The sequence below is a fragment of the Malus domestica genome, chromosome 07, assembly GCF_042453785.1.
Source record: "Malus domestica chromosome 07, GDT2T_hap1".
NCBI classification, from domain to species: Eukaryota; Viridiplantae; Streptophyta; class Magnoliopsida; order Rosales; family Rosaceae; genus Malus; species Malus domestica.
The window spans coordinates 13132588-13144936 of NC_091667.1; positions in this window are offsets into that span (position 1 = coordinate 13132588).

The window sequence follows — 12349 nt, forward strand, 5'->3', positions numbered from 1 at the left end:
AACAAAAAAAAAATTACTTAAGAATATTACACGATCACAAGACCTCAGATATATTTACAAGGCTAAATTTTGTTCTTGATCCCTATGGTGAGACACTATTTTTAAATCGACCTCTGTGGTGAAAAAAGTGTTAATCTTAACCTTGTGGTGAAGTTTGTTATCAATCGTAGTCTAAATTGAAATTTCTATCAAAATCCCATCCACGTGCAAGGGTAAAAAGGTCATTCCATTTCTTTTTTTCTTTTCTTTTTGGTAATTCCACTTTTATATGATTAACAAAAAAAGAAGAAATCCCTCCCCAATCCCTACCCTTATCAGCCATAGCCACAGCGACCATCCACCACTTTTCCCCCTCTCTCTCACATAACCCTAGCCATCCCGTCCACCATTGTTCTTTTTAAAATGAAACTAAATTCAATGTTTGCATAATAATTTATATTCTAACCTAAACGTGCGTGGCGAGGTACTTTGTGATTTTTTAAACCTTGAATTTGGACTCTTGACTCTCTGGAAATGAGAAAGTCTGATAATATGAACCTTGTAATTTTATTGTTTATTTATTCTTTTATTGTAGCTCTAAAAGTTTTAAAAATAAAATTTTTTGTGTATGGCACTTTATGATTGGTTGATGGAATCAATGAAAACGAAAATAACAATTTTGCCCCTACAAATGATAGAAGAATGAGGAAAAATCCAATTTGGACTATGATTGATAACGAATTTCACCACTAGATTACAATTAATAGCTTTTTCACCACAGATGTCTATTTAAAAGTAGGGTATCACCACAGGGGTCTATTTAAAAGTAGGGTATCACCACAAGGATCACAAAAAAAAAATTTGGCCTATCTGCAAATAGTAACCGACGATAAAGAGGAGTTTGCTAAAATTGACTAGACCCAAGTTGCATGACAAACCCAAAAGAGACAAATCATTAGCAACTAAATTCTTTTCATGGTAAATATGTTGAATTTTACAAGACCAACCTTAGTGCATAAGAGTACAAAAATCCAATACTAACCTTTCCAAAAAGTAATTATTTACTTTTGCATTTAAAATCAATTGTACTCCAAGTCCAAAACTATATTATGTAATGGTATTTCAGATAATACACCAATGTTTTATATTTTATTTTTTGACAACTCGAATACAACGTAGCACTCGTACACTTCAAATGACGTGGTTCATCATAAATCAAACAATTACTTCCCTTTTTAAAATTGAATATAGGTTTTTTGTCGTTGTTTAAAAAAAAATTGAATATAGTTGAATTGTAAACTTAAAGTTTGAGCTTTATAATTAATTAATATTAAAAGAAATTTTTTGAAATGTCGTATGAATTTATATTCTATTTGTAATTTATCATATAAACTAAAAATTTAAGTGATTTGTCATATCAAGTTTCGAAAATCATTAATTTGTCTTTTCACCCTAACTACCCCGTTAAGTTTTCCAAAATATGCCATGTGCAAATATGCCATGTGCAAGGTACATGACTTACTCTAAGGTTATTTCGGATATTTCAACTCCCTACTCTGATCCTCTTCAAGATTATTTTGGACATTTCAACTCCCTTTTTTAATGAACATGGTTGATCATGTTGTATTCTCGAAGTTTGTAATTAGTTCAACTCCATGTTAATGAGCCTAATGTACTTTTTTAGTCGTTCACCATAAGTTTATAAAAGGAACATTACATTTTTTTATATACCAAAAGATAAGTAGAGAACTTATAAAAATGAAGTCGAACATTGAAAACCAATTTATCACCCACCACTAGTATACATATATCTTTGTATAAAAATAATAATTAAATAAACTTATGAAAATTGTGGTCAAAGTCCAAAATAACCTTCTTTTGGATAGAAAACTAACAGATTTAATTTGAGATGACAAATTAATAATTTTAAAAATTTCTATGATAAATTGCTTCAAATTTTAGTTCATATGACAAATTTAAAAAATGGTATTACATTTCAAATTTTTCCCAAGTAATACATACATACATACATACATACATATATATATATATATATATATATTCACAATAAAAGCAAAGAAAATGAAGGATGTAAAGAATGAAAAGCTAAACAAGATTGGTAGAGATAAATAATTTGTACATTAATTAGTTAAGAATATTCTTTATCATGTTCAAGTTCAATTCCCCTCTCTATTATTCATTGTAGTTAAAATAAAATAAAAAGCTAGATAGAATAGATAAGGAAACTTCATCGTCAAAAATAAAATATAAAAGATATTGCTACCTAGTTCGGTATAATTTCTATTGGAAGTGCTAATAACAGTTCCCTTTCTATTTAGTCATGAAAGGTTATGATCTCAACTTGTGCAAGTTATATGTAGGAATAAACTTTCACATTGTTATAAGTTATAATTTTTCTAAGTCTCGTCTTAAGAAACTTGCCTCCAAAAAGTAATGATTGTTAATAAGTTTAAAAATATGCAACGTCACAAAAATAAAAATTTAAGATGAAACAATATATTTCTCTAAAGTTGTATGGGACAATGATTTTTTCCTATGAGTTGGTGTTATGTCTTTTTGTTTGTGAGTACGTAACAACTCGTCAACATAAGCACTTTATTGTTGAAGGCAAACTATTTCTTACTTCTCAAGCATGTTTACGACTTCTTGGCATGAAACTTTTGACATTATAGAGAACACCACATACGTATATACATGCAATAGCTATTAAAGACTTTTTTATTTTGATAAATAAAATATATTGATGAGAAAAAGAGAATACAAGCAGCAAAGTGTAGTTGAAAATACAAACAGCAACAAAGAGCTGCAACTAAAAGAAAAACAGACAGTAAAGTTAACAATGCTACGTCAAAGCAGCAAAAATAAGCACTAACTATTCATAGTTATATTCCATTCCCGTAAAGTAGCGTCATTAGCAGTGGAATGTGCGATTTTCCAAGAACTCAATCGAAGTCTAATGGTGGACTTAATTGAGTTGAGAATTGTCACGCCCTGATCCTGACTTACGTCCAAGATCGACACGTGACGTCCCTAAATGCTCGTAACTCAACATCCACGCCTTTTGGATATGTACAAAATATAATTCAAGATCCAGATGCATAATAATTTTGCATATACTTTATGGCTACATTTAACCTCTTCGTTAGACTGCCTACGTACCCTCAATAGGGATCAAGGCATTCGTAGTTCAACTTTTCACTATACTCGAATATTCATCACATAAACTGCCATATTTCAACATAATGCACAATTCAGAGCATGCAACATCTCAAGGAACAATCGATGAGGCGCAATAATAATCTATAGCCATATTGGTCAACGGTACATCATAATCATAACAATTACATCCAACAACATCCAATAATCACACCAAATAATAACCCATACAACACACTGACATGCAGGGCTAGAGTAACACAGTTCGGCCGAAGCCTACATCTCTAAAGCTGAAATCAAATCCAAGGAACCAAATCACCAAAGGGATTCCAGACCACTCAACGAAATCAAACTCAGGATACGATTCCGGACCATCACTCAACAGAATCGAGTGGAAGACCAAGGGATACAACAACGCCTTGAAGAAACAATACAAGAACCAAGTACTTAATTTAAAAGGGCTAAATGGCACAAAAAGTGCAATAAGGAAACAAGATATGAAACAAGTGTATAAGTAACAAACCCCATGACAATAGGTTAACGGTCCACTACTAGCCCTCACATTTCATCACATCAATCCAATCATAAAATACAAACCATATTTCCAAAGCACAAGTCAAATCATACTTAATGAAAATAGATCGATGGCTAGAAATAAAAATAACACTTCAATAGAATTCACATTCAATAAATATAGGTCGATGGTATGTGTGTGTGTGTGTGTGTGTGTATATATATATAATTCACATTTCAATAGAATTTCATTTATAACCCTTATCATATTCACATATGATATTAATATAAGAAATCAAGGTAATAGCTATATCACATATATTCAAGTCACTCTCAAACCAATGTGGTCCCACTAGGCTTCACTTAGTATCCCGTGGTACTAGATTTAGTATTTAGAACGTTTCGAGACATGTTGACCAAAAGTCAACTCTTGGTCAACGGTAGGGTCCATAACCCTACGTAATTCGATCCGGAAGATCCGTTCATCGGATTTCCGATCCATAACATCCCAAAGTCCACATTATGCTCATAGAACCACATACTAAATTCTCATCGCGATCAAACGGTCGGATCTCCACCAATCGCTAGAATTAAGTGGTAGTTAACAATTAATTTTACTAACGTAGAAATCTAATTCGGGAAGATCCGTAAGTCGGATTCCCTATCTGTCAATTCTAGCTATCCTCAAATATTATGTTCTATAACGCATTAAGGTTTGGTGACGATCCAACGGTCGGATCATTGATTCATACTTTAACTAAGGTATCGTAATGAAACTAAGTCCAAACAATCAAATTACGTCATACAGATATCAATTATGAAATCAAGGCATCTATTTGAACTTAAAAGGACATCGTCAGCCCACTGGCTAGGCCACCGCCCCACGCACCGCTGCGGGTGGTGGTCGGCCGCCCCGACTTGCCGGAAAATTCAACTATTTTTTAAAATTACCAAAATTTACAGAAATGAAGATCTCAATGAGTAGAACAAGTTTTATACCTTTGGACAAGTCCAATTTGGCCGGGAAAAGCCCCAAATTCACTCAAACCCCCCGAAAACCCTAATATGGGTGTTCTTCGATTCGACTTCCTCAATGTTCCAATGCCCCTACAACTGATTGGGTCTTGTTCCTAGGTCCAGGGGGAGTTGATTAAGGGTGGTGGTGGGTGGTGAAACTCGCCGAAATGACGAAACACCGACGAAAACCCCCGGTTTCTTCGGCGGAGTTCTAACCGAAATAGGCCTTAAAACATTTGATTTTTGGGCATAAGAGGTAGATGGAAGGTGGTGTAAGAAGTTACAAGTGAAGGAGGGATGAAACTCGCCTGAAAAAATGGTGGATTTGGCCCGAAATTCAACCGGGTTGGGTGCGGGTATATGGGTCACAGAAAGGGTTCGGGTTGGGTGCTCTGCACTCCTCCCCTTTCTCTCTTTTCTTTTTTTTTCTTTTTTTTTTTTCTGATTGGCCTCCCATGTTCCTTCCTTTCTCTCCCGCAACCCCATTCTTTTCCTTCTCTCTTCCCTTTTTCCTTCTTCCCCCCGTTTGTCCCTCATTTTCCTCTGTTTCTTTTCCCTCTTTTTCTCGCCACTCCTGTGGCTTTCCTTTTTCTTTTTTTCCTTCAGCCACTCCTGTGGCTTTTTCTTCTCTTTTCATTTTTTTTTGGCAACAACTTCAAACGTCCGTAACTATACCGTTATAATCCAGACTCGCAAACGGCTTTCGCCTATGCGTTCGTGATCTTGATATCTATTCAACAATATAAATTGTGACCTCGAATGGTCTACGGATTTTAAATAATTAATTTCTCGAAAAATAATATAAAATCTCTATAATACCAATACGTAGATTATAATAATGAAATCCAGGACGGGATTTCACAAGAACCATCGCAACAGGTTGACATGAGTTCTTGAATCTACGGTTGTTCCGCTCCTTCCAAACATAATACATTGTAACAACAAACTTAACTTCAAAACTATCGAAGATAGAGATTTTCCCTTGCAACGGTTAGTAGCCCGCATTACAAAAAGAGGCCAAGGGAGCCTTAGCCAAGGGACACCGCACTTGAATAGAACCGAAGACCAAATACCATCGGTAAAAGGACAGTCAAAGAAGAGGTGGCAATGGGACTCCGTAGCACTAGAGCAGAGTATGCAAGTGACTGGAACTGACTGAGCAAAAGTCAAAATTCTATCCATAGTAAAAAGCTTGCATTTAATAGCCAACCAAAGAATGAAGCTCATGTTAGGAATATTTTGATTATACCAAACAAGCTTAGACCAACCTACCATAGGCTTAGATTGCTGAAACTTATCCTAAGCAGAAGCATCAAAGTAGATGCCAGACCATGAAGGTGTCCATCGAATCATATCACCCAAGCTACAATTTGGCACAATATTAGACATAGAAATTTGAATTTCCAACAACTCATGAGAAAAATTATTAGGCCAACACCAATTAGAACCATTCTAAATATTGCAAACCAAAGCAGTTTTTGGAAACCTAGACTCAGCAATGATATGGCAACCCCAATTGATAACAAGAGGACCTAAAGGATGCCAATTATCATTCCAAAGAGATGGTCCCCTACCGTCTCCAATTTAGTGGAAGAAGAAGAGCCGAACAGAATCTCTCAATCGGAGAAGCTTCCTCCAATTCCACAAGTAGTTTTGGGGGATCTTAATTGGCCAAAAGTTCATATTTCTCGAAAGATTGATTCTATCCCAGACAGACCAAATATTGTCTTCATCGATAAGCAAGTTCCAGATGTGTCTAACCATAAACGCTTTATTCTAGTTAATCAATTTTTTAATCCCAAGACCTCCTTTAGATTTTGGAAAACACACATCATCCCAAGCAACTTTAGCAACACAATGACTAGAAAGCTTACCAGACCATAAGAATTTTCGGACCCTTTGCTCAATATCGCAAAGAATTTTCTTGAGCATGAGGTGTGAGGCCCAAAAAACTTGCATACTACAAAGAATAGATTGAACAAGTTGTAAACGACTGGCAAAAGAGAGGACCTTGTTCTCCCAAGGTCTAATTCTAGCCTTAATGTGCTCGATAAGAATGGAGCAATCTTGCAAATTAAGCTTTGTTGAAATGAAAGGCACACCAAGGTAGCGAATATGCAATATTCCTATGGGAAAATTGAAAAGAAGCATAATTCTGGAATGCTCAACTTCATCCACGCCCTCAAGAAAAATGGAGCTTTTAGTTGGATTGGCCTTAAGACCAGACAAAGAATTAAGATGCATAAAGAGTCCTTCAAGATCTTAGCTGAGTGATAATCCCTTTCACAAAACATAAAGAGGCCATCAACAAAACAAATATGAACAAACTGGACTGCCTCACAGTGCCAGTGGTATCTGAAAAAAAGGCTAGCATTTATATTAGAGGTAATTAATAAAGAAAGCACCTTCACCCCTTTCGGGGGTGGGGGCTATTAAAGAGGTGTCTATTTGTTTCCATGTCTACATCTTAGAATTTGACACGCTATACTACTAATGCGGTTCTTTGTATCCATACAACTAGTTGAAAATAAAGGATTTGGGATAAATTAGAATTCTCTACAATCTCAAAATTCTCAAATACAACTTCAATACTTTATTCTTCTCTACAAGGAGGTATTTATAAGATTACAAATGAGCAATACTAAGAAATAAAACAAAACAATCCCTTGTCTACAAGACAAGGAAACGTAAACCAAATCAAATCATATCAAATCACTAATTAAATCAAATCCACAAAACACTTTCCTTTTTATTTTCCAACACCCCCATCAAACTCATGATGTGAAATAATGAGTTTGCTAAGAGGGAAATAAGATCTAATTTGAAACTCTGTAAATTCAACACCTTCCTCATATGGGACTACACATTAAGTGAGCCACATATACAAAAATCTTCACTGATACGCTAAAACTAATGTCAATCTTGTTTGAAAGCTCAACAAATCACAATTTGTCAGAACTAACGTCTCTTTTCGATTGCCCAGTTGTAACTATCACCAATCTTTTCAAAAACCCAACTAGAACAAATGCCTCTTTTCGAAATCTGACTATCAAATCATAATCCTCGGAACTAATGTCTCTTTTCGAAAGCCTAATTGGAAGTAATGTCTTTTTTCGAAAGCCCGATAAATAAATCTCTTGATATGTTCAAACTAACGTCTCTTTTCGAAAGTCCAATTGAAACAAACAATAATATTTTCGAAAGCCCAACTGAAACTATCGCCTCTTTTCGGAAGCTCCAACCACCAAATCTCTTTTTCCTTTTTTATTCTTGTTTTTTTTTTCTTCCTCAAGCTACCGACAACACAATTTTTTCTTCTTTTTTCCTTCACCATGGCAGCGGCAATACTTTAACTTTTATTTTTCTACTAACAATCGTAGACAATCTTCACCCTCAGGTTCATGGCGTGTGGGTGCACAAAGAAAGTTAGCTAGCTTCGTGCACCCACAAGGAAGTGCTCACAGCAAAGTTCAACCAAGAATCAAACTCTGCTCTAATATCAAGTTGAAAATAAAAGGTCTAGGATAAATTAGAATTCTCTACAATCTCACAATTTTCAAATACAACTTCAATACTATATTCTTCTCTATAATGAGGTATTTATAAAATTACTAAGGAGCAATACTAGGAAATAAATCAAAACAATCCTTTGTCTACAAGACAAGGAAACCTAGACCAAATCAAACATATCAAATCACACTCTTCTCTATAATGAGGTATTTATAAAATTACTAAGGAGCAATACTAGGAAATAAATCAAAACAATCATTTGTCTACAGGACAAGGAAACCTAGACCAAATCAAATCATATCAAATCACTAATTAAATCACATCCCTAAAACACTTTCCTTTGTATTTTCCAACACAGCTTTCACTATGAATAACTTGGTTAAAAAAAAAAAAAACAAATTTATAGTTACATTTCTATTAAGTAATAAACCTCTATATAGTTATAAAATTGATTTGATTTTGACATTATAACAATATAAAAGTTTGTGTAAAAGAGAAACCAAAGGAAAGATAAGTGAGATATTCCTCATCTGTTGACAACTACGAAGGTTTGATTCACGGCCAGTTTGACTATTAAACGGACATACATTTTTGTGCCCCATCGGTTTAACCAGTTTGGAACACTCAATTCACATGTACATATATTTCCAGTAGTCATGAAATCACTCCGTACACCGACCTTTTTTTTGTGCGAGTTTTGATTATACAATGGATCCGGTTCTCAGACCAAACATTACACAGCATGTGAACAGCAATTGCAAATAATGACTTTTGGAACTCTGCGTATCTAAAGTGGGGACCAAACAAATTCGAATGGGATTTGATCAAATAATGATGTTTCGAACTTTATTGTTTATGCAGAAAAGCCACTGGTTGCGAGCTACAACCTCTCAAATTCTTATAATTTGTTTGAAGCTAGATTTATCGTCCTCACCTGGATCAGATAATCAGTACCTCCATGGCCGGATTTGTGCTCACTTTCGTCCGTGGAAGGACGTGCTCACGTATGTCCGGGGACGGATATATGATTACTCATGTCCACGGACGAATCGCTTACTTGTGTCTGTGGCTCTACTCACCTACTTGCGTTCCAGGCCCCAAGTGCATATGTGGTCCGATAGAAAGTTGACTGAGATAGACAAAATATGTGCATGGAAAACAAGAGTTTTGACCAATGGCGCTACCAAAAAGGAAGTTAACACCGAAACTTTATGTCTCCGGTTGAAAATAAGAGATCAGATCAAAAAAGTCACACTTGTATTAAATTGAAGGCAATCAAGGGTGGTTTGCGCCTAAAAGAGGGAAATAAACTTGTTTCTCCAGCTTCAACTTGTATAAACGGGACGAACAAGCTCATTGTCAAGAGGCAAGCACCGATACAACAACTCATCTTCTTATTTTCTCAACAACCTGTGTGTACTTATCTTTATTTTTTTTGTTCGCAATGTAAAAATACGTAGCTTACATTTTCAATTATGTAGTGTAACTTGTTTTTTTTTTTTTTTTTTAATAACTAAATTTATTTTGCTCACTCCAAATTTATGCGCTTTAGGTTTTGAGACCAAAATAAATTCTCGTCCGCACAAATAGTAGGACAAACAGTCTCAAAATTCTCGTCCCGATCGTCATGTGGCCGGAACGATTTTGAGACCGACATAAATTCTACTTATTATCATATAATTTTATAACAATTGATATATGTTCTTTTAGGAAAAACTTTACGCTCTTTTCGTTTGAACACATATTATGTAGTAATAAAATCTCAGTATAGTAGAACAACTCGAAATTGGAAAATTTTATTCAACCTCACATTTTGTATCTCTACACCCAACTTACTATTTACACCCATATTCAAATTGATTTATCTATAGTACTGTTATTTTCATTCCAGTGTCTTATCTCTCCATCCACTTTTTTAATAAATTTTTTATTATAAGTTTACTTATTTGTAAAATGACTAATAAAGATCTTAAAAGAAACATAATAACAAGGGTAATTCTATTAACACCCTACAATCTTATGAAGGCACCCCACACCTTAATTTTTTCACTTAAATTTCCTCCTTTACCCCTATTTAATTTAAGTTAGTAGACAAAGAGAAACCCCCAGCCACCTAACTACTCCTTGCCGGTGGCAGCGTACCTCATGCAAACAGAGGCAAAAAAGCTCAACCAATCGTAATTTCTCATCATGATAGCACAACTCTCTCTCTCTCTCTCTCTCTCTCTCTCTCTCTCTCTCTCTCTATTGCATTTGCATCTGATACTCTAGAAGAAATGTCTTGCTTTTTTTTTTTTTTTTTTTTTTGTGTTCTTTTGAGAGTGAGAGACAAAGAGGGGCCACGATGGGGTGGCCTGCGTGGGACGACGACTTCAATGACGAAGGTGATAAAGGTAAAGGAGTATCCAGGTTGGTGAGTCAAAGTGTTGGATTGTAACCAAAGAAATTGGAATTTTTTACCGATGTTTATGGAGGTAATCAAATATACTTGGTTGTCAAATTGGGGCTGCCAAGTGTGCTTTTTGTTATTTGGAGTGGGGATGTGGGGTGGCTTCAGAAGAAAGAGGGACAATGTTGGAATTTTTGAGAAAGTTTTTTAATGTGGGGTGTTTTCATAAAATTGTGGGGTGTGTATAAAATAACCCTAATAACTATAGGTTGCGGGCGACAAAGTAACATGAGCTCTAAACTTACATTGGGTTGTGAAAGGTAAAAAGCTAGCGATGGATGATAATTGGATATTGATGACAATTATTGGAGTGCATAATCACAACAACAGAGCATTTGGAGGGTTATTCATTCGATGATAGATTATCGTTTGACGAGATTTTGTTGTTGGGGAAATAGCATTTAAATTTTTTAGGAATAACAGTAGGTGGGGCGTAGCATATAATTTTGCATTTTGTATTTTTTTTTAATAAATTGTAAGAGATTTATTAAATACTTAGATAAACACACATTTTATGCTTATTTTTCATGTTTTGATTATGTTTTAATTCTCTCCAAATCACAAATGGTGTATTGATAAATTAAATTTTTTAAGTTAAACACAGTTTGTCCTTTACGGTAAATGAATTTTCATGCCGACACATGGGTTAGTACAACAACAATGTAACTCTAATCAGTTGGTGCCATTTGTGGCAATTTCAACAAAGTCTAAAAGGGCATCTGATGAGACCATGGAATGAGCTAGCACGCCTGGACTTAGACTTTGACAGATGACTTCTTGCCTGACAATTACCATAAAATCAAAAATGGAGCTGTAGAACCTTTTTGGTTTTGTGAGCTAAAATTACTACACAAAGAAGGCCTAAAGCCCCCAATTAAATGATTGAAAAAGAACAAAAGTGTGTTGGACCACAATCATTGAATAGAATTCACATAGGAAAGATGCTTAAGGAGTAAGGACCATGTATTCCTTTCAAGACTGTCCTTTTCATGAGCAAACTCTGTAGGTTCAGTTTTTGCTTTTGAATCATCCAATGGGATTTCTCTCTCTTGTTGGAGGTCAAGGTTGGAATAAGGTTGGCTTGCCTGTTAATAGCAAGATGAGTTTCTCTATTTACATTTTTTAATTAGAAAACTTCATTTTAATCCCTAAATAAGATTACTTTTTCAATAATACCGTATGTAAGATTAAAAACTAAAAATAGTCCTCCATGTCAGATTATAGTATTCCATGTCACATTCAATCATTTTTTAATAAATTTATTGCATTTTTAGTTTCCCTATTTACCCTTATTACTCTCTTAAAACCAATTAGAGAAACAAATATATAATTAATTTTTCAAGAATGCTTAATTAACTAGATCCATAATTAACATGTTTGTTATAACATAAATCTCCATGTGTTATTCCAATCAAAGAACCCAGAAAACTCAGAAACCATGATCAAACAAAAAAAGCCATAAAACTTACAAACCAAAAATCTTGTTGTATTCGGAAGAAAGAAGAAAAATGGGCTTTTAGATGCCAAATTGACTGTGAATCCAGAGATAAATGAAAAAAAAATACAAATTGAGAAAATAGAATGTGAAATCACAACTTAATTGACCGTACCAAATTAATCGGACATACACTATATAGTACCTAACCGACCATACCGAATGGATAAGACCTAATTGATAGTACCTAAATGATTAAGGTGCATTCA